The sequence below is a fragment of the Cardiocondyla obscurior genome, linkage group LG23 (genome assembly GCF_019399895.1).
Source record: "Cardiocondyla obscurior isolate alpha-2009 linkage group LG23, Cobs3.1, whole genome shotgun sequence".
Lineage (NCBI taxonomy): Eukaryota > Metazoa > Arthropoda > Insecta > Hymenoptera > Formicidae > Cardiocondyla > Cardiocondyla obscurior.
Window position 1 is genome coordinate 1,857,614 of NC_091886.1, and position 23,313 is coordinate 1,880,926.

The window sequence follows — 23,313 nt, forward strand, 5'->3', positions numbered from 1 at the left end:
CTGCCTTTAATGAATTTCCATGCCGTTTTGCGTTTAGCCCCTGGTCTTAAAAGGCGTCAGGTCCTTTAAATGCTAATTCAACTGGATCCAATACCGATTAATTGCCCGCTTATCGATTCGTCGTCCGTTTTTCGTAACGTAAAATAACAGTCCGCGGGGCTCTCGCTTTTACATTCAGCTGATTTAGTTGTCTGCCGGCCCGTGCGCACGCCCTTAATTGAATTTCTCCCATTTCGTTTATTTCGAGGACCGTTTCGCAAGCTTGTAACGCTCATCGATTTTGGCTCGACATTTGCATTATGTATCCCGCATTTGCAATTTGCTACAATTACGTTCTCTCTTTGTAATAGCGCGCAATGCGAGCTCGACGTATAGGAGACCGTGGCCGATCGTTGCTTTTAAAGCGACACGCGTGGGAATTCATTTTTATCACGTCGTCGAGTAGGGATGATAAGTGGCGCACCCCGCACAAACGGCATAGATAATCATCGAATATGTTAAAAGATATAGAGCAGGAATTTAATAATTAATCGATGGCTCGCAAAAGCTGCCTGGCGCGGCCTGGCGGTCTGGATTAACAATAACCGCAAATATCAATTTTCGCGAATACACGTCTCGGTGATATAAAGAAGGATTTGCGCCGGGAGTAAATAATTTCGGAATACGCGAGCCTCGGACCCGCGGCGTTCTCGATCATCGCGTGACAGACAAATGCTCCGGTGAAAACAAATATACTCCCGGTAGACGCAATGAAACGCGCATCAATATCTCGATAACCGACAGCCAGGATTTTCCAACGCGGTTAATCGCCGGGCTTACATCTTCGTTAGGTCCGCTTTATCATCCGCGGGCTTGATTAAGGTTCTTTATCAAGCAACGTCATTACTAGACTAGCGGCCGAAGAAAACGGGCCCCGGTGTGTATTTAACGTGGAATATAAATTACCTTATCGGCCCGCGTCGCTCTTCTCTCCCCCTTTTAACTTTGAATAAACAGGCGCGTATGTACGCGCCTCGCGAGAGCGCATTCAACGATACGAGAACGCGCGAGCAACTTGTTATCTCGCGAAACACGCGTATACGACGAATGCGAGCGCGAGCTCAGGATCCGTGACCGTGATCCCGTGGCGATTATCCATAAGATCCACCGCGGATACCTCGTTGCGAGCTTAAAAGGGAAAGAAAGAGAGAGAGAGAGAGAGAAAGAACATCGATCGTAGATCACCGGATCACCTGCGTTCGCGGTCATTAGGCTAATGCGGGGTTATATGGGCTCCTTGGTGCTTATTTCCGCCTAATCAATCGTCACTGCTGACGTCATTCGATGCAGCAGCACTTCTTCTTGTTGCTGCGCCGCATACGGACGCGATGAATCGATTTATTTCTGCATACCGACGATTTGTTACGCGGCCCGGTAAAAATCCCGCGTCCCTGCACTTAATTCCACGGTGTAATTATTATTATTATTTTTTTTATTTGCTTTACAAGCCGTACTCGAAGTCAAATATAATTTACACGTGCAATTATAATAAATACTGGCGAAATTATAATTAATGTTTGTTTATAATTATTTAAAAATGAATTAAATTTCTTTATCTAACCGCTGCAGTTCCAAACGAGTCTTGTGCATTGTGTAACTTATATTCTTAGATGCTGGCTTGATTAATTTTATACTTGCGGGGCTATAAATTATCAGGAATAGCAATCTGATTTATGCGGATGTACGCCGGCAAAATGATAACTTGGGCTATTAGTCGTTGTTCGTAGCTAATCGGCGGAAGTACAATACAGGACGTTAGGGATGTGCGGGATAGTAGACTTCTTGGTCGTTAAGACCGCACGAGGAAGAGATTCTACCATTATCCGTTCGCTCCTTCCCCCGAGTATGTATGCCCAGAAAGAATGCCAATGCATCCTAATGAATGTCGATTCGCCGCGAAGATATTAAAGATATGTGTACACGCGCGGGCCTCTGTGCCCGACAGTGCGGTGCGTGGCCGTGCGACTGTGCATCCCGAGTCAATAGCGTAAGTGGAGGCCTCGAAATTAATCAAGAATCCCTTACATTTTGCGCAACTGCTGGATCGGCGATCCAGCAAAATCGATTATATATCGCGCCGTAGAACAAACACGTGGTTGACTCATTAAAAATGCGCCGCGTATTATATTTATTTTATGCGTCAGCTTCGTAATCCGTATCAGATAAATTAGTGGGCACTGTTGGCGATATATTTGATGAATGGGAATCTTATCTACCTCGCCGGTTCGATAAAAAAAAAGAAAAAAAAAAAAGGAAAAAAAGAGAGAAGTCGTGTCAAGGGATCTCCGCAACAAAATCTTTTATTCGGAATCGAAGAAGCTTCCCCTTCGTCTACGCCATTGACCGTGGAGAATCTGCACGTAGTGTCGAAAGAAGCTCTCGCGTGTAAAGCGTACACGCAGGGTGCGTCAAACGGTACCGCAGGAATTTGCGGAATTCCAAGGTTCTTGCGCAGACTGCGGTGCCGCGACGCTACCGCGACGGCGGTATCGATCGATCGACCGATCATTGAACGAACGAGCCTCTCGGAAACTTCCCAATTACGCGGCGAGGAAGCGTCGGCCGTACGAGAGGAGAGAAAACCGGGAAGCGCGGATGGCACAATGGTCGGAAATGCACGGCGTGGCGTACGCGTCAACGTCGAGATTTATGCGCTCTCGCATGTCGCGTACACGACACCCGTCACGCCGAAGATTTTAATGCGCTTTTTATACTTCGTTGAGCGAGTTATTTCCATTTATATTTCTATGAGAAGCCAGCTACTCCTAAAGTGATCTCTAAAAATAATATACTTTTTTTTTTTTTTTTTCTCTCTCTCTCTTGTTTCCATCGCGCTTTTTAATTCATCGACTATTTTATTAAGATATATGTGACCGATTAAATTTATTCATAAATGGAAAACAAGATAGGCATTTTTCCCACGTATTTACGGTGCATGAATATTTTAATCGGACTTGCCTTGATGGCAGATTTAATTAATTTCACTCGCGTTCTATCTTGAAGTAACACCCTGCCGCTACGGTAAATCCGAAACGAAGGGAGATAAAGAGTGACACACCTTTCGGCAAAATTTATCTTGCGCAATCGATCGTTTATAATTTGCTAACACGGGCACAGCCGACATTAAAAAAAAAAATTACTCGTTTACTTAATAAAACATTAATCCACGTCGTTACGTACTTAATAACGAATCGTTTATACGACGTCGCTGCGATTGAATATCATTTTCATATTAGACAAAAGAAATTTACGAGCACGAGTGATTGTATCTCGTAGGAAAAAAAAAAAATAAGGCGAACATTATTCTAGGTAATTATTCAGCTTTGAGATCGCAGCATCTTGTTTAAATACATTCGCTCACCTTTTCGTAGCCGACGCTTATAATCATATACGGGCGAGCTTGTATTGCGTAAAAATACGAGCGGTATCATTGCGTGTATACGAGCCGACATAAAGCTGCGCGTATATCTAATTTTGTAACGCTGATCTCTTCGCGTTGCTCTCCTTCTGTCTTTCTTCTTTCGTTCTCTCTCTCTCTTTCTTTACGCGCTAGTTCTGTCAGGCAATGGGTTAACGAAGAAAGTACATATGTGGTGTAACCCACTCGAACTTACATACCGGCGAAGCGTGGACCGCGTACGAAGTGTAGGCAGAATGATCCGGGCCCACGTGTTCTATCAGCGATTAATCCGCCCCGAGATAGGAAATCGATTCACGCCGCACCGATTTTAATCTCTTGCTTCATCCTTTCGTTATTGAGCAATGAGCTTGCGGGCATTATTTTGTCACTAATTTTCAATACTTAATAATTATTTTTGACAGAAGTTTTCTACATTCCAATCTTGTAAATTATTTTTTTTTTTTAAGAAAACGTCTAGTCGCCGGGTTATAATATCGATCATTGAATTTGAATGAAGGGATTAACATAAGAAAGGTATGATAACGATAAACGATTACTATCCGCGTGGATTAAAGCAACATCGGACTGGATCCGAAGTATTACGATAGTAAATCGAGATCGAAAGGTTTCTCTTACGTTAAAGTATAACTAAAAAGCTAAAGTATAACTTTAGAACCGAAAGATAACGACGACGGAAAAGCTCGCTTCAGGCGATAGTTTCTCGTTATAATCTTATCTACCGCGTCGCGGGGATCGAGGAGATCTACGATATTTTACGAGGAGGATTTTCAAAACCGATGAGATCCGCCGAGAGAATTGTGAGATCGCGTCCAAGTGGAATTAAGAGTCGCTCGTACAAGTGTGGAAGTCTCATAAAATTTTTGTATATTCTCTGCATATTTTCATAAGTGATCTCTTTTTCTTTTTCCATGGTATTGTTTCCCGCGAGAGAATTCATAGCTCGGCATTCCCATGAGGTGCCGATGCGCCTCGCATTTTTCTTTGCGGAGGGTGGGATGCCCATTAACATTTTAAGATTCGTCTCGTAAACCTTTTCTCCGGGCTGCAATACGAATCCATTAAAGGCCATAATTATGTCCTCCATTTATCAGTCAGTCGCGCTCATATCTTCCACATTATGTAACCGTGGATGTCAAAACGGTATAATTATTTTACGTATTACTTCATCGTTTTGCCGAGCGGCGAGTAAAAGTAATAAATTTTCACGCATTTCTCGAAAATGTTTTATCACCCCGTTCCCGGGTTTATCTTCGACAATGGAACGATAAACTTCAACGTGGCAGCGTAATTCTGCCGGTGACGGTTCGAAAAAAATTCTATAACTAATAACGCGGGGCCGATCTCGTCCGGAAAGCGTTGGGTTACGCAATCGCGAATGAAATATCGGAAGGCATTGCGAAAGACCCCGCTTGAAGCTTGTTTACTCGAAGTACGCGAGATGAATCTTCGCGGAAGGCGCTACGCGCGTGGAAGTATCGCTTATTCACGTTCTTCCTGCAACGACGCTGATTGCAGGAATTTCCGTTTCCTCGCCGACACGCCTCGCGCGCGGCGCGGCTTAATTAAAATTATGAGATGCAATTAGCGATCGTTACGTGTCGACGTATTATTCGGTGAAAGTGTTGAGAATCCCGACCTATCGTCGTGAGTGCGCGAGGCGGCCGATCGGCTCCATTAATCTCGCGAGCTATTTTCCTTTTTCTTTTTTTTTTCTCTCTCTCTTCGCTCGTCGGCTTGGCTTATATCTAGCGCGGATCTACCCTCCGATACGCGCACGCGTAATAATGCGGATGCGAACTATAAAACTATCGACAGATATCGTAAACGCCTTCCCTCCCCTCGTGCGTTTCACTGCGTCGTACGCACGACGCGTTGACGCGTCGCGTATATATTTTCTAATGGATGAAAATATCGCACGTGTCAAAGTCAAAGACGTTCGATGTGGGTGATGAGTTGCACGTTCTCGCGAAGGGGCGATAATATTCGATAAAAAAAAAAGTACATATCCTACGTCGCGTATCATTATTTTTGTTCGCAAGTCCCGAAAGGAAAGAATTTAATATCCAAACTTTTTACTTGCGATGCACGAGAAGAGATCAATCTTTAACGTAAGAATGTTGAACTTAAATTGCCATCGCGGTATTGAAAATAAAAATAGAATTATATAATGTTAATCGTGCTTCAAACGCTTTAATTTTCATTATTTCTATAATCGCTGTTTTAATAGTTCTTTACGTAGAATTATATGCTTTGGAGCATCGTGTATCTTAATTTACGATACTAGCCAGACGCACGGTGACCTTCCTCTTTGTTTAAGCTCGTTGGGGACTGATGGCAAGTTGCACCGTCGTTAACTTGGAAATCGTATATTATACTTAATATCGCATTACGATCACCGTCGTATTACCATTCGCGATTTAAGCGGCGGCCTCTCGCCGTACGCGCACACTTAACAACAGGCTGCGACTATCAGCGAAATTATTTGACCGGTCCCCCTTTCACTCGTTCGCTCCAAATTAGTAAACCCGCAAGACGAATGTTATAGACGGATTATCGTACGATTTCGTGCAGCTGGGTATCAGCCTCACGAACGACGTGTGACGAAACGTGATTAAACCAAAGAAAAAAAAAAAAGGAAAGAAAAAAAAGGGGGGGGAGAAGGGAAAAAAAACCATTACGAGTGAGATGAAGTTTTAATCGCGCGATATGTGCCAACGCAACTCGCGTCTCAGCCTCGCCTCGATTTCACACACCTTATCTCGCCCGTCGTTCGGCAATTAGCGAATTCTGATGAGCCATTAAGACCTTCGTTCGCGTTTAATTTTACAATCAATTTCTCGGGGTGGGTTTGGCCGTCGATCGAATAGATGCCGGGGCGTTCAACAGTGAGCGCATACGCCGAGTAATAATCTCGCGCAGGTAATTAGGATATTCGTGGGAACCTCTTCATTAAAGGCGCATTAAAAGGCGCGTCGCGCGGAGACGCCGCTTAGCGAGAACCGGTCCCCGAACTTGCGCGCGAGCGGCGCGACGTCCCGCAATTTCTGTGGATTAAATGGAAATAATGCGCCTGCATTTCTATTTATAGCCGATCCCGTGTTGCATGCGCAACCCCGTGCTTTTTCCATCGGCCTTCCCCGGGCGCGGCGCATGTGTGGACGCGCCTTTAAAGGTACACGCACGAGTGTGTGCGGCGCGCGGCTTCTCGCGTTCAGCGGCGTAGGAAAACTATATAACGAGGTGAAACCTACGAGACGCGTAAAATCTGTCTCGTCGTAAAACTCTCCGCGGGGATTACTACGTGTCCCGTGTCGTTTTTCGATCAAAATGCGCCTCGGCACGCACATTCGCGCGCGTAAACGGGTCGGATATCGTCCGCGCGCGGCTATTAAGCGCGTCGTTGTTATGAGCATTTCGAGGTTTCGCGTGATTGAGGCGATTTCGAAAAGTAAGTACGCGCATAAATCAAAGGCAGGCTGCAATTATTAGATAATTCCAATCGTACTCACGGATCCGTTAATGATAATGGGGCGCCACACGTACAATAATAAACAATTCATGCGGATTGCGGAGAAAGAGAGAGAGAACCGCCGGGCAGTTTCGATCTAATATACGCAGCGAGTCCTCGGGAAAGACGAGCGCGTCGGAAACCCGTGCGGTCGATCGAAGGAAACCGACCAGGCAGCGTATGCCGCAACAAGGTTGCAAAGTAGTCATTACGCCCATGTGCGCGATAACTAGATGATTAATTTATTATCGCCTTCGTACGGGGTTCACCCAGTTACCCGATGCGCCCGATAGGTCAGTGCGAGACACCCGCGGCACCGCTCGACACGGCACGCCGGGGGAAAGTATCGATTTTGCATCGCACGAGCAACGCGGTTGCACGCTCGAACGTCTCTATTCGCTCGCCCCGTAAGCACCGCGCGGACCGAGAGCGGACGTTATTGTACGTCACGTATATAATAGCCGGTCAGATTAAATCTCCCCGCGCCACGGATAAGCACACCCGCGTTTTACACGCTACCGTTGTCGTCGTTATAGCCGCCGTTGTTGTCGTTTATCGGCAAAGATGCCGCGGCCGCACCGTGATCGCAGAAGCGAAATGATGCAGGGGCTTGCGGAGGTTTATAATACCATGTCCGGTTATCGCTTTGCTTAGTAATGATGTGTATTAATATTTCAAAGATCGATAAGCACGCGTATACCATTAGCAATAGCGGAACGTAAATTAAACGATGAAAAGCGCGCGTGGCGAGAAAGTACCGGCGGTCGCGACGTGAGTCAATTATAATTTAGGTCAATCCGCCTTTGCGGGGAACAAGGTTCGGTATCGTCAAATCGTCCCGCGATACGGTTTGTTAATTATTAAAATAAACTCGCGGGCGTTTATCGGCCGCTATTAATATCGACGGAACTTTGAGCGATTATTATCCCGTAAATTGAATTATTTTAATGGAATTTTAATAAAGGCGCCGCGCTTACCGACCTGGTTACTGTAAACTTTGACATCGTAAGCAGATTGATGAGCACGCCGGGTCGTGTATGCTAATTTCAAAATTGAAGGCATTACTCGGCGCTGACTTGTGCACACGGGCGGCTATTGTTACGCGATGCGCTCGTATCGGGCACTGTAATAATAATAACGGTGATAATAACGATCTGCAAGTGTTGGGATAACGGGAACTTTGAGGACCTGCACGATAGCGTTTCGAATGCGAGGATCAACTTCTCGTCGTCTTCTTTCAATTTGGCAGCATAACGATGACTTCATAAATATTATATCAGTCTGCCCTCTTTTCAAGTGCATACAAAGTGCGAACTTCCTCTATATAAATAACGACACAATCGTTTCTTTTATTTTTTAATTTTTTTTACTGGCCTTACATTTTTAATATATGCACCGTGGAAATTATTAATTATCGCCGTAAGACAATTCTTTCGTTACAACGGAGAAAGGACTCGCGTCTCGTAAAGATTCCATCGAGCATTTCGTCGAGTACGTATTGTTCCGCTTGCTGTTGCACGAGCATTTAGTTTTACCGTCTAGAAAGTGAGCCCGTCAATTCCCATAAGTATCGTTACTCGTAATCTAAGATCGTTCAACTAGGCATGTGATACGAAAACTTGACACCGAATATGCACGCTTCTAAGGCTCTTATCTGCTTATCACCCGACACTATTATGCACGCTGGCTATCTCGCGCACCGGCACTTTATCCCTCCTTTGATTTTATAACGTTACCCCGGTCGGTGTCGCGCTAGGTTTAATAATCTAGAAAAGTTGGCGATAGATAACGATCGTATCGTGTAACGCTACTCGCAGGCCGAATTATAATTTTCTCAAGAGCCGTGTCTCTTTATGCGTATATCATTTACGTTCAACGATGCGGGCAGAATTTTGCACGCGCTCTCCCGTTCGGCGCGTTTGATTTTGTCAGAAGGGAGCGGCGAATCTTCGAACAGCCGCCGCAATGCGCTTCAAGGTCTGATCTCTAACGATCGTGCGAATAGAAATCTAAACCACCACGTGTCGAAAGAAATAATAACTGCGGAGCTAAAAAGTGCGCCGGGATTATTGAGCGACGTTATTCACACGCTTCTTACCATTGTCCCGCCGGGGCTGTAATTGTTTAATAATATGTGAACATTCACGTGATAGCGGAGTAACATTATTAACCCCGGCGATTGGTTTATTTCCCCGTCGAACGATAAGAAGATTAATGTACGCCGCGGCGAAATTATAGCGCACTAATTTGCGGCTGCGAAGGGAGCGATAGCGTGGCGCGGGGCTGAACTTAAGATTTTCGAGACTGGGAAAAAATAAACGACGTTAATTCCGTTTGCCCGAAACGGAACCGACGCTTCCTCCCTACAAACTACGATTTCCTGCACGATATCCGAATGATTCCCGGAAAAAGGTCGGCCGGTGTGATCTCGTTCGACACGCACCGCGCTCTTCAAAGGTGAGCCAAGGGCTCAAAGTAATATTCTTTTCTAACGCCGATACTTTTTTGAAGCCAACAGTTAACAAGTCGCGATGTATAAGTACGTATATATTAGTAAAATGAATAATTCAACAGTATTGGTTCTTTAAAAAAGAATGTAGATCTCGACCGCTAAAGAATTTTTTTTGTGCACGCCGGTGTACGTGTCTCGCGTTAGGCTTGCGAGACCGCTGTCGCAGCCAGAATCTAGATCTCATTTTTACCGCCCTTTCGTCTCGCGTCCCGGTAATGCGCATTCTCTCCCTCTCCCTCTTCGGTAAATGTAGCGCGCTCGTTTCTTGAATTGCACTTTATTTATGCGATCCTCAATGATCCCGAGGTAGAGATAATCTCGCAGGAAGGCGCGCCGCGCGGGACTATTTCCCCGCGGAAATATCCTCGCGTTAACAACCCGGGGTAGCGTGGAGTCCGGGGTCCACGGGGAATCGTCGTCTCATCGCGCTGCGAGGAGAGGTCAGCGTCGTCCTTTCTGCGATTTTATTGACGACGGCGAGGCGCAGAGTAGTGCGCTTTCCTCGCACGAGGGATTCCAGTTTTACCGCGATCACGTTCTCTTGTCGTTCTGAAATTTACGATATTTCCGACCTCCTGGAGGTATTTTTTTTTTTTATCATCCCTCCTGTTTTTTTATTTTTTTTTTTTTTTTTTTTTTTCCGCTCCTTCGATGAGCGCCGCGTTTGCGTGCACGGTGCCGGAAGCATATCACGCCGATAGATCTAACGGTGAATTAGCACGGATGAAAGAAATTTTTCTCTCTTGTTGCAGATGCTGCGGTCGGCGGATCACCTTCTTCTGCATCCGAGCGGCGAGATCGCGCTCCGATTATGGTGAGTAAATCCCCTCTCTTTGTACTGTGCGCTAGTCTCGTGAGATAAATTATTTATGACGCACGCTGCGCGCCGTCGGTGGTATCGATTTATCGAGACAGTAGGATCAATGGTTTTTCTACAAATTCGTGCCGACGAAAATGTAACGGTGCAGCCTCGGTTTTTTTTTTTTTACCCCGCGTTCTTTGATGCTCGTCGTTAATCGACTTTGCACACAATGAACTTATTGTTTCTCGAATATGTCAACAAATCTAATTTAAACTTGTTACGCGCCGCAAGAAGATTTTACGTTGCGCGCCTTTCACGTCTGGGAGCACGAAAAATTGAATTACTCGCGCAAATCGGTTTTCAGCTTTATTCAATTTTACACGGAACATCTCTTACGTATGCCGGATAAGAACGATTCTGTTGTCTCTCAGATTTTCTTTGCTGTTCCTCCGGAGGGCATTTATCTCCCTACTTCACCTTAGACTTACTTTCTTCCCGAGATAGGTACGATGAAGCGTGACGCGAAATTTACGCGATATATCCGACGCGAGGCGCTCGAGGAACGCTCATTGTCGCTCAGCGGTATGGAAATCGCGCTCCATACATTATAGAGTATCGCCACCCACCTAAACCGGCCTGCGTTGCGTTACTCCGCGCCCGGTGTTGCTCCGTAACCGATAGCTGTTTCTTCCTCTTCTTTTTTTCCCCCCCTTCTCCCCCTTCTATCGGTAACTAGGACAGCCCACAGTGGGTTATATCATTTGCCTGGAATTACACGATTGCTCGTTAACGTGCTCTCGCATTGTGCAAACCCTCACCCACGGTACTGTTAAATATTAATTATGGCCCGCTGTGTAATCACGCCGGTTCTGCCCGTGCGAGTAGTCGAACGTGTCCGCGATTCCGCTCCATTAGCCACCTTCCGTAAATTGGACTGGTCCCCATGGGTTGTGCAATCAGAGAAATTTCGTTCTATCCGCGAACATCGAAGCGCGGCGATTCAAGCGCCTAGGATAATCCGCCGTTGTAAATGTAAATGCGGAATGTCAGCGGAGAGATAATGCGAGCGTATCGCTCGTCTCCGTCGTCGTTCGATTCGCCCGGAGGTGGGACTGATCTCGATTTACCGTTACTACTTGGCGGAGACGCGGGGAAGGCTCGAGCGGTCGCTCTAATCTTCCGGTACGCTCTCGCCTAATTAGCCCTTTCGCTACGAAGGGCGTGCACCGGTAGGTAACTACTTTACGAGAATAATAATGTAAATGACTAACTTGCCTTTCATAATTCCCGCCGCGTTTCTCCTCACATTTTTCGTCGATGTTACGTAAAAACGAGCCAACTTCAGCGGAGCGAACCCGTTTTGAATAAATTAGGTTTAAAGCGCGGCGTTTTATGCCACCGGCCCTCGGCCGGCGATGTATATAACTTGCTTCTTTTTAATTTTGTCAGCTAGCTGAGCCCCGCGTAACATTGTTCATGTAAAAAGCAGCTGTCACGCGAGCACGTCGCGCGACGCCCCGCAGAAATATAACCGCTATTTTATCGCGCGATTACGTTTCCTGCTGACACGAGAAACGTTTTAATAGGGATGTTTCGATGTATCGAAACAAATGGGACATAATTTTTTGCGACGCCACCACCTTCTCGGGCACGAAAGGTCGCCTCGGTTGCATAACCAATCGGAACCCGCTCGCGTTATACGTGCCCACGTGCAAGAAACTGCATCGCGCGAGATTACGCTTGATCCAACGGCTATCCTTCTCGCTTTTATCAAGGACGGATCAAGTTCTCGTTTCATATTTTAGTTACTTCATGGCGGGGTTTTTTTTTTTTCTTTTTTGTTCCGGCCGGAGAGTAATACGCGCCTTTGAGTATGGTCGGCGGGCAGGTAATCGTGAAAAGCAGCCGCGTTTCGCGCGTACCTAAGTGAAATATTAAGCATTACGCAGCGCTCACGTGAGTGGAAAACACGCGAATGTAACAGCACGCCTGTACCAGCCTCGTACGAGCAGGCCGAAGAACAGTATCCGCGACGTTGGTAAAGGTACGTTCACCTTCTTCCGCTCGCGTTCAAGACACGTGTTTAAGATCACGCGCCGGTCCTATTAAGCCGGCCAATCATTACCGTGTGTTGATTGCACTGATTGCTTTTCGGTCGACAGGTTCTATCACGGATTTGCCCGCGTCACGGTGTTACGAAGATTATAGTTCATAACGGCCTTCATTATAATGTGAAGGATTAAATATTTAACCTTAACCCGAAATCATCCTCGGAGAGCTAATGATAATTTATGTAAGAGATGGTCAGTTATATGGTAACCACACGTGTGCTTTATAATTCGTAAATTAAATTATGATTAATCGGGATTTTTATCGGGAGAGAGAAGCATAAATGAATAACGCAATTTCGACAAATCTTCGACAAATATATTTTTCTTTACGGTATACATAGTTACTCTTTTTTACAATTTATTTCATATAATTATACAAAGGTCGTGGATATATTTACGTATTTAAAAATATTTTCTGCAATTACTACAATTTAATTAACGTTGAACGAAGAAAGTTTTTCTTTTAACTGATTTTTGCACCTGATATTCGAAAACTCGACGTGAAAGCTCGAACGTTGACGGCGATCGAACGTCCAAGAGCCTCGCGGAATCTCTCTATCGGTTTGATACGACGCCGGTGTGTCTAACGTGTACAATACGATATATTTGCGCACGTAGATCGCCAGTACGGATAACCGCACGCGTGTTTGCACGCGGACACGCACGCGTGCATAATAACGCGTGTATACGGACTACGTGCATTCTCTCGCGTGTGAGTCAGACAAATGGAATTTCGTGACACGCGATACCGAGCCGAACCGCGCGGCGGTTTATTAACAAGTCATCCGGGACCAGGTAACTCTCCTTGTAACGTTCGCCGCCGTTGAGCGTTAGAAGTCTCTCCGGCGTTTCGAATGCACGCATCGATGCGTGGAAAGGTGCACACGAGAGCTCGGAGCGACAAGAATCGAACGACGATTCATTTTCCATGATGCCAACAGTTCAGCGGCTGCATGTTCCATATGAATATCAGACCAGAAAGCAATCCGAGATGCGAGTAATGAAATATGATTGAGCGCGTTTTCGTTTATACAGATATCAATTTGATAATTTTGACAGCGGCGGCTTATCGCGAATAAAAAAAAAAAAGATAATGAAAAATAAATAGTAATTGTAATATTCGTAACGTGTTTTATGAAAAAAAGATCTATAACAAAATAATAAATGTCAGCAGTAAATGTAAGTTTTTTCTTTTTTTTTTTGATGACGACGAGCAGAGTAATTAAATATAAAAATTTGCGCTGCGTCCGCACGAGTTCGAATAGGTGTTGACCTTAGAATATTTCGCAAAGCGTGGTACGGATAGCCGGTTACGTCTGACAATAGTGCTCGAAGGAATCCTGGAGTACGAAAAAAAATTTGATAGTAGAAGATTCCCCGTGGCCATGGCAGCGACGTTGGCTTCGTGCGCGGCTTCAATCTGCTGCCGTTGAGATGCCAAGAATATTCTGTCGTGACCTGTCAGGTTTGCATGCCAATGTTCTCGCTCTTGGCACGAGCTGCAGCATCGTGTACGTTAGCAACGGGCGCACGCTAATCTGAATAAAGCAACAATTTAAAAATTCGTTGTTATTAACATGGAAGAGAAGAGTTGCGTAAAACCGAACTGGTTTTTATTTAAATGCACTCGTGCGTTAATGAGCAATTTATTTTTTTTAATTAATTTTAAATCACACAGTCGCGTTTACGGAATCCGATGTGGGGAAAGAATATTAGCGAAATCAAGGGGCAAAGATAGGGCGAGGCAGAAAAAGAGAAAGGAAATAAAAGAATGAGAGGAAGCGCGGAGGAGAGAAAAAGCGGAAGGACGATGCAGGAGACAAGTCCGCCGCCAGAGTCGTGGCGTGTATCGCATTTAATTAGCCACCATATGCGGCAATTAATTAAGAAATTCTCGCGTTATTGATGGTTTCACCTGGGGTGTCCATTAGTCGCTCCGACGACGGCGCCGCGCCGTTTTTTGAACTAAGAACTGCGTTCGTTCATGCAGCCAGGCAAATCCCGCGCGCGCTTTTCCACTAATCTATTTCCCAGAATGATATACGACTTGGCCGTAACGCCGGCAATTAACGTTTTCACTCTGCCTGCTTTTGTTCGCCGATAACAGTTCTTTTCACGCGAAGATTTTTGTTAAGCGCAACGATTCGAAGGAAGACAACAAACGCGCGTTTGCTTTCAGCAATGTAACTTTCGTCACACTTATAATAATTATTAAATTAAAATATTTCTAAGTTTACATATGTATGTGCACATAATTGATGGATGTGCACTGAAAAGTAGATATGATTTTTGCTGCCGCGACGGCAGCTAGCGAACGCGACTTTAGCGTCGTGTGCGTCGAGTTTCACATGTGTCACATGTGTTACATACCGCGCCGGCCGGATTGCCGATGACTGATCTTCCTCGTTCTCTCATCCCTTGCCTCTGCCGCCTAGGGTTACATACCTGCTCTACAGTGTCCCATTCGATTTTTTCTTGAGAACCGTTCGTTCGTCTTTGGAAGATGTAATACAGAATAACGTTGCTTATGACAGTAACTTCTCACAGCGTTGCGAAAAATTGTAGCGAACAGATACACCTCGGTACGTGGTGCAACGCGTGGAAACGAATTCTCTTGCCCTCCTCGGCGAAGTAGCACTTTCAGTTTTTAACTCGAACGACGCAATTGTTATTAGTTATTACGTCAAATATTTTGCAATAATTACGTTCAAGAAATTACGCCGCGATTACGTCGAATATATTTTATACCGCGATTTAGCAACAACGTTCGCAATCTAGATATTAAAAAAGTAAACCCCGCGATGTACATTTTGCGCATACCGAGCGATCTTACGTCAATGGACTCTCGTTTCCCTCGAATACGGAAGACTTTCATAAGCCCGTTGTTTCCCGGGCGCACATTTTTCCGCGCGTTTATTGCGTAATCCGGGATAATCTATTATCGCCGAGAAAGCGAGACGCGCCGCGCGCGCGGGTTACCCTTCACATTCCCATTATAATTTCGATATCGTCTGTCCAGCTTCCGCGGTATCGCCGCGCCGACTTCCTCCTTCGCGCGTTAATGCTCGCACGGCACTTTCGACGCGTCTGGACGCTGATGGAAATGCCGCTGCCTCGGAAACGCGTCTCTCGCGGGCCTGGAGCCGACGCGCGGGAACGACGTTTTTGTTTGTATGCATTCCGCGCGTTGCGGTACGTGACATAATCGGCACGACACGCATGTACAGCGCGTACCATTATTCGTGAACAATAGGACAGGCCGCGGGGAGTATGTTTAACTGGAAAATCGTGCGTCTGCCACTGGTTTTGATACTTGACAGTTTATTAAATCAGATTCGAAAAGCCTTCCATTGCGACGTTTTCGGATATTCTGCGGCGACTAATAAATTTCCTTTATGTAAAAAAAAAAAAAAAGAGAAAAATACGTTTATTATCGTCACATCGTAACTTTCTTAGCATTTAAACCGGTTTTTGAGATCTTTATTAAGGATGGACTGTAAATCAATTAATAACATCATTTTTATGTTTCGTGAGATAAAAAATTAAAAGAATGTCGAGACGTAATTAATAATCTCTGAAAGAAAACTTAATTTTAACCGCGTAAATGGGAAACATTTTTATTCGCGAAGTAAAAGTTGGAAGAAACCTTATTCGAACATTTTTTTTTTTCACGCTTGCTCGATCCAAGCTGCCGACCTAGATACAGTGAGCTTAAGCGAAGCTCCGTCAAATCGATATATTAAGATTTTTCAGCGCGCGATTTGGCGCGATTGCGGCGTAATCCCTGCTTCTTGCGAGATCCCGGTCAATCTCTGAAATGCGGAAAAGTAGGCCAGATATTGGAGGTTCGTCCGTTCGCCCTCTCGCCGACGCAATATGCATCCGCGCGTATAATCCATCGTTTTACTTTCGCTAACCGTCGATGAGGTAAATACTATATCCGTACAGAGGAGAGGAGAAGAAAGAGGTACAGAGCGGTCCTTACACCTTCGTGAGCCGATGCTCTTGATTGCACCGATCGGCTTCTCTCGTGCGTCGCTGTCGGATCAACCTGAGGCGACCGTCGAGCATAGTCGTTTGAAATAGGTGACTGCGCTCTCGAGCGGAGTGCGAGAGGTAGGGAAAAGCAGAGGATCAACCTGAAGCGGAGAAGCGATCATAGGGGCGAGGCAGGAGGATAAAACCGCGGAACGAGAGAGAAAGAGAAGGATACGCGATGCTGTGGCGTGACACGTCGCGATCGGTGGAAAGAATCTCGTCTTGTAACCCGGAAACGCCGTGACTAACAACTCGGTATCACGAAGGTGGAAGGAAAAGCCTGGGGGACCCCGTACGTTTCGCGGGGTGGCGGGCGTTTCTCCTTCTGGGGTTCAGGCGGGTCATCAACCATCGGCCGTCACGGCGGGCCGGGGGATCGCGCATTATTATGACCACATCTAATTGAAACTCTACGGCTCGGGCTCGTACCCTGGGCTCTGCTCCGGTCCGCGCCTCCGCGCATATTAAGGCGGGTAGAATAAACTCGTTAATAAATCTCGCGGCATCGAGGTATTCTTAATGAGAATTCGGCTCGGACGGCGTACCAGCCTCGGGTGGATTAGGTCTCCCGGTCTGGCCTTTCCGGCGAACCGTTGTTCTCGTCGTACGACCTTGCGCCATCGCCTTTCTTTGTCCAACGTGACGACACGAGTCCGGACGTAATGAGATGTGAGACTGAGATATTATTTTTTGAAAAGATATAATTTATATTTTTATTGGGAGGGAAAGAGAAAAAATTACTAAGATTGCTGAAGTACAAAATGAGGAATGCTTTTGCAATAAAAGAAGTTTGGTTACCGTAATCGATACGTAATTTAAATAGATTCGGATAATATAGGATCGTTAATCGCAAAGAGTGATTTTTTTAAAATATATAACCGTGTTTGACCCGAGAAAGGCTAACGATCGAGATATTGCTTATAGATGAGGGATAGTTCAATGAACGTTCGCCATATTTTTCTCGCATCTTTAATGTATTACTCGCTTGAAATAAAATACGAGAAATACGAATATAACGTGATGATTCTTACGTTAAAACGTCTACTATCAAATTTCTGACGTTTTTATAGTCTCGCTCATATTTATAACATTGAGGAGTGAGATTTCATAAAATCCTGTTATGAAATTTAATAACGTTAGGTTGTCGAATAGTTGTCATCGATTTTATTTTCTCGTTTATTTCGCCTTCTGGGAAATCTAGCGAGGTTAATCGCGACGACGTTTTACATGAACAGAGAATTAAGTCAACCGCGTAGATGGTTGTGCACTAAAATCTGGTGTGACAAGTAGTTTATCCCGCAGGGATGACCGATCCGCATAGTCATTTGGGCTTAGCGAACCCACATACCCGAATTGAATACGAGGACATTCATATAACTTGATACCATACGCATACAAACATTTCTGTGAGCGGCAATCCAATAAATATTTAAAGAGAAACGGAAGTAAGACACAATTTAATTTAATTAAGTATCTATATTAACTAGAACATATGTAGACGTCGAAAGCAGAAACTCATTTATATTTTTTAATTAATTAAGAGACAGCTTTGAATCTATCTTCAGTCAGAATTTATTTTTCACGATACGTTGAACGGGAAGGACATATGTTATCCGAAAAAGGTTCGCCGCTCCTTAATTTTTTTTTTCTCGTCTTTTATCTCAGTCTCGTGTGCTTAGAGTGTGTAAAATTCAAGATTTCTTTCGTTACATTTGTAAAACACATACATGTACATATTCGTAATTAATCATGACTACTGACAACGGCCATTGCCATAATTATATTGTAATTAGTTCAACGGGCACGAAGCGAAAGACGTACGTATATAGGTAGCTTTAGATATTTCGAGATTACGTAATTGGACGCGATGCGATCAGTCGCCGTGACAACAGGATTAGCTTCCCCTCGCCGGTATTCGGAATTTTTGCGAATAGATTTATGGATCCCTTGGCGTCCCTCGGCACCCAGACCTCGTCGGTCGCTCGACGAAAAGCCGTTTTGCCATTTCCCGTGCTTAAAATGTGGGGTGGAAAGGGTCGATCTTCGCGCAAATGGAACGCCGCGAAATTTATATGACGGAAACGAGTTCACGACGGGTTAATAATATGGAGTGACACCCCTTACTTCTATCCACCTCTTTCTCTGTTTTCTCCCTGTCGCCTTCCTCATTCCCGGTAGGATCAATAGTCTGGTCCAGAGCAGGGCCGGCCGTTAAAGTCCGCATTGTCGGGCGACGAGAACAGTTTCCAATTTACATTTACCTCTGATATATATTAATGTTTGGAAATGAGATACGGCGCGGGAGTATCCGGCTGGCGGGAAGTATGCATGGGAGTTCCTCTCTAACGCGGGTGGTTTAACAAACTTCTCTCGAAGAACTTGGAAAAAAAATCAATCTAGATTTAATATTGTCAACTTTCAAACAAATTTCCTTCGAGTTCTGGAAAAAGTAAACTTGCGGCAAGTTGCAATTGATTTTTTAAATATTAATCTTTTCCTTTTGTCAAATTTTTTATCAAAGTAGTTTAATTATTAGACGTTAACGGTTTATCGCGTATTGGATATTGAGAGCGGTTGAAATAATTAAAGGCCCGAGGAAAAGCCGGTAACTTGCGACCCACCGGAGTGCTATAGTATTACATATCGCGAGGAACAATCCAAAGGTGAACGGCTGAGATTGAACCCGGGTCACTGAGCCGATGGTCTCCCGTGCTCGCCAGACCACGCGAGCTTGCATTATTCCGTCGTCGCGTCGTTATTATATTTTCTTTTTTATTTACGTTACGCGGTTCTTACGCAATTTGCAATATTCTCGCATCACAGTTCATCTCATTAGGAGGAAAGTTTATTCGATATCAGGCCAGATCGTCGCGCCTATCTGCACGCCACGACGGCCGTTAATTAGTAACACGGAAACAGGCTACTGAGTGAAATGTAATTGCATTAGGCACTTCATGCGTGGAGATATAATATCCGCGCGCGCCGTATGCACCTCGTGCTCCTGTTTCACGAGCGCGCCTTTTTTTACACGCACGTGTGTAACAGCGGAACACTTGGCTAATAGCCGGCTCGCGTATTAAGGAAATTCGACGTGGTGTATCGGACAGGCATGTACGGCGTCGAGCGGCGGTAGCGATGAAATCTATGTTCCTACGTGTACATACTTTAATTGAAAATTATCTCGCGTATCAGAAGATTTTTTTAAATTTTTTTTAATATTTTTTTTTTACCGGGCTTGTCTCTCACCAAAGTTACCCGCGTTAAATCTAAATAATTTTCGTATCGGACTAAGGTGAGAAATAAAACCGCAGTAGGAGTAAGTCAGTTCTGTGTACGTGTATGTAAATTTTATCGAGTTCCTGTCTTTTCATTCGGTTTATTCGCGCAGTCGAATATATTTATTTAAATATTTCTTATGAATATGAAAGGGAGGAAAGTTGAGTACGCGCGAGTTGTATATTTTACGAGCCCGCCTGCGGTCGGTGCGCTTCTTGCGGAGTTCCATCGCTGGGCGTCTTTTGAGTCACGACTGTACAGTTTTGCCACATCCGTCGTGATACTACCACCGGGAAGGCGACTTGCAGAAATAGGATCGCGTTCAGCCCCCGAACTTCCGCCGTGCCGTGGTAAGCTTCCGGTTTCTCTGTCAGAGTAACTCCTGCGAGTTCTAGAAAAGGTGCGGTCCAGCCTACTCGTTCTCATTCCCTGCAGGATATTCTCTAAAATGTAAATTTAATAAGCTGCTAAATTAAGTTTCATGGACGCGAAAGTAAACGCCAGCTGTCGGTATTGCTGTGTGCGATTAATAAAAAAAAGTTTCGACGATTAGATAATATATTTGGGGCTTGGTCGAACACGTATTTTACGTCGACAACGATTTGGAGGCTTTAAAAACATTGCTCGAGCATCGAAGCACGGCGCTTCTTTATTTTGGTGGAAGACGCCGCGCTCGTCGAGCGCGTTAAAAAAAACGTAAACAGATCAACTCGGAGTCGAGCTCGATGCTTCCGAGAATTTCGTGCGAGAAGGACAACGGTCAATCGACGATCGGGGCGTATCGGCCGTCTCACTTTCTCCATGTTCCTCTCTCTTTCTCTCCAAGGGCCGAAATCTCTAACGGTCGCACTTCAGTCTAGTCGCGGAGGTCCGAGCGCGAGGACGTGTCCACTAATCGCTCCGCGACTACGCGTGATTTCGGCCGCGGATAGGGAAGTATCGCGTGCGAACGAGCGTCGACGTCGTAGACTTGGGTGCGAACGATCGTTTTATGCACGCTTGTGCTATCCCGCTCGTCGTTTTGTGCTCGGTTTCGTGCGCCGAAAAAGTGCTTCGGACCGACAAGGTTAAGTTGGCGGGAGCAGCACCGTACGGGGGCGTCCGACGTGAAGTGCGCGATAATTGCATCGGACATTTTCGGACCGGAAGCTCCCATTACGATTTTCTTCGGCAGATTCCGGCAACCAGCTATCGTCAGAGTGAGACGTCCGCCTTCGTCCGTCTTCTTCGTCGCGGTGGAGATCCTCAACCGGCGTCGTGCAAGTGATCTTTTTAAGAAACTCTCAAGGAAGATGAAGTGCGCGGGGAACATTCCGTTTCGCGACCCGTCTCGTTCGCGGCCTGACGTGAAATCTCGGTATCGTTTCGTTCGTTCCGTCGATGAGAATCAATCGAAGAATCGAAGACGATCCTCAGACTTTGTTTTACGTCGCAGTTAGATTCTCGTGTCGAGCTCGGGGACGATTCGAGGGAACACCCGTCGCGGCAAAGGGTGCGTGAGCAACGGTGCGAATATCGAGAGTGAAAAATCGTGCAGCTTCTGATCGTTCGTCGCGCTTCTTGACTTTAATTCGTTAAAAAATCGCCGCGATGATTCGTCATTCTTTCGGTCGTTCGTGTACTCGAGTGATAGTGTCAAGAGATTTAAAGTGCCACAACACATTAGGATAATTCCGGATATTACCGCGAAGGGAAAGAAGGAAGGACGGACGGACTGAAAGATGAAAAGTAACCTAACCTAATCGGAGAATACAAAAGTAAGTGAACTGGCAACACGCCGTCGTCCGTAGATTAATCAATTATTGTAATTACTCTAAAGAAATTATTATAATTAATTAGTATCCGAATATAACGACGCGCGCGCATGATTTTATTCAAGCATCATAAAAAAGCCCTTTCCATCAAAAATCGTTCATCTTACATCGATCTCGTCATCGTTACGCCACTTACTGTCCTTCTCGATTATCTTGCGACCCATCGTACGGTGGTCTTCCTTCTATTTTTTTTTTTTTTTTTTTTCTTTATTATTTGGGCAGAACGTCGAGAAGGAAACTCGATACCACGAAAGCCCGTCTCGGCGACTCGAGCGCAATGATATGGAAGATCAGCTGGGGAGAGTAGGATGAGACGATTTCTTTATGTCGGCGGTGGTCTTTCGCTAACTAAAGTCGCCGAGCACGTTATTAGAGTACCGTCGCTCTGTTTCTTTTACCTCTCGATATAGGGCTATTGTTGTTTTTCAAAGTTTAATGAACTATATACCGTGCTATCAATCGAGGCATATAGATAATTTGCGAGATCATTAACGCTGCGTGAATATTTTGAGGGGATAACTTGCGCAAAATATTTTGCGCGTAATAAAACTCAATGAGCCGGAATAATATAATTTATTAAAATTCAGCTTAAACATATTACAACGTTACGAGCTTCTAGTAGAGTATTTTATTCGGGTCTAATTTAATAATTAGCGAGACACTGTTTCATCTTCGGCATAGAATATATTTCTAGAAAAGCGCTTTATGCATTTTGATTCCGACATTTAAAGTACGTGGCAAAACGGCAAAGTGCAGAGGTCCTACGGGGAAAAGCGCGATGGCGGAGAGTGGCGTGATGCGCAGATAAAAGAGACGAGGGATCAAAGTGTGGTCGGCCGTGAAATAAAACGATCACGATCAAACGAAACTCCCGTCGAATAGGCCGAAAAAAAAAAAAAAAAAAAAAATCGGGCGAGTGCACGGGAGGGAAAAAGATTATGAAAGCGCGCGCGAGAGGCTGATAGGACGATGCTGCGTTGCGGGAATGAACGGACTTTCGGGGTTGCGGCTGAGAAACGATCATTTGTCTGTATTAAGGGTCTCTGGGTCGGCGACAGCATTTCGGTGTATAAAAAAAAATAAAAAAATTCAGACGATGTTAGACAAGTAACGTATAAAAAAAAAATAAAAAAAAATTTAGACGATGTTAGACGAGTAACGTAGGCAATACTTTATTTCGAGAGTAACGCGAATGCGAAATTTACGTCTTAACGACGGGGTAAGGAACGTTGATTTATCACTAAGATCGTCGTATTATTTAACTCGCGCATATTTTTTACGCTCTCACGTTGTACGCGAGGCGCACGTGTGTGCGTGCTCTTTCATCGCGCTATGATGGATCGTCGAGATGGACGATGAGGCGACAACACTTAAAATTTCTGGCCAAACCACTCTCCCCTTCTCGGCATGTCTGGGCTCTTCTGAATTTCAAGGTCGATAAGATGAGATCCCCGCGATCTCGTCTTTATCAATGCAATTGATATCCGCTAGTTTTTCTCATTATAAAGTCGTCTTATCACGATGGCGATTACGCTATCGAAATGCGAATGGTGCAAATGCTTGATAACTTTTTAAATTCAAAAATATCTTTATTTAGTTCAATTTTTTTTTTTTTTTTTAATAGTTCATTAAAAAAAAATAATTCGAGCTCGTGCAGTAATTGATAATCAAATTGGATTTTAATCTTTTTATTAAATTAACAATTACTCCAGCGGTGCAAACATTTTTATCAGCTTTAATTCAAATGCTGTTAATTAGATAATTCTTTTATCCTAATACCGAGTGTACGTGC

The 23,313-nt window shown here is 44.9% G+C and overlaps 1 protein-coding gene across 6 annotated transcripts in view; it reads left to right on the forward strand.

Annotated features, from left to right (window-relative positions):
• Prosap (SH3 and multiple ankyrin repeat domains prosap) overlaps positions 1 to 23,313 on the forward strand; it is a 104,523-nt gene that overhangs the window by 29,124 nt on the left and 52,086 nt on the right. For all 6 annotated transcript variants that reach the window (XM_070671314.1, XM_070671309.1, XM_070671316.1 and 3 more), the window contains exon 2: positions 10,233 to 10,294. The gene's annotated coding sequence lies outside the window, so the exon portion shown is untranslated. The remainder of the gene's footprint in view (positions 1 to 10,232; positions 10,295 to 23,313) is intronic.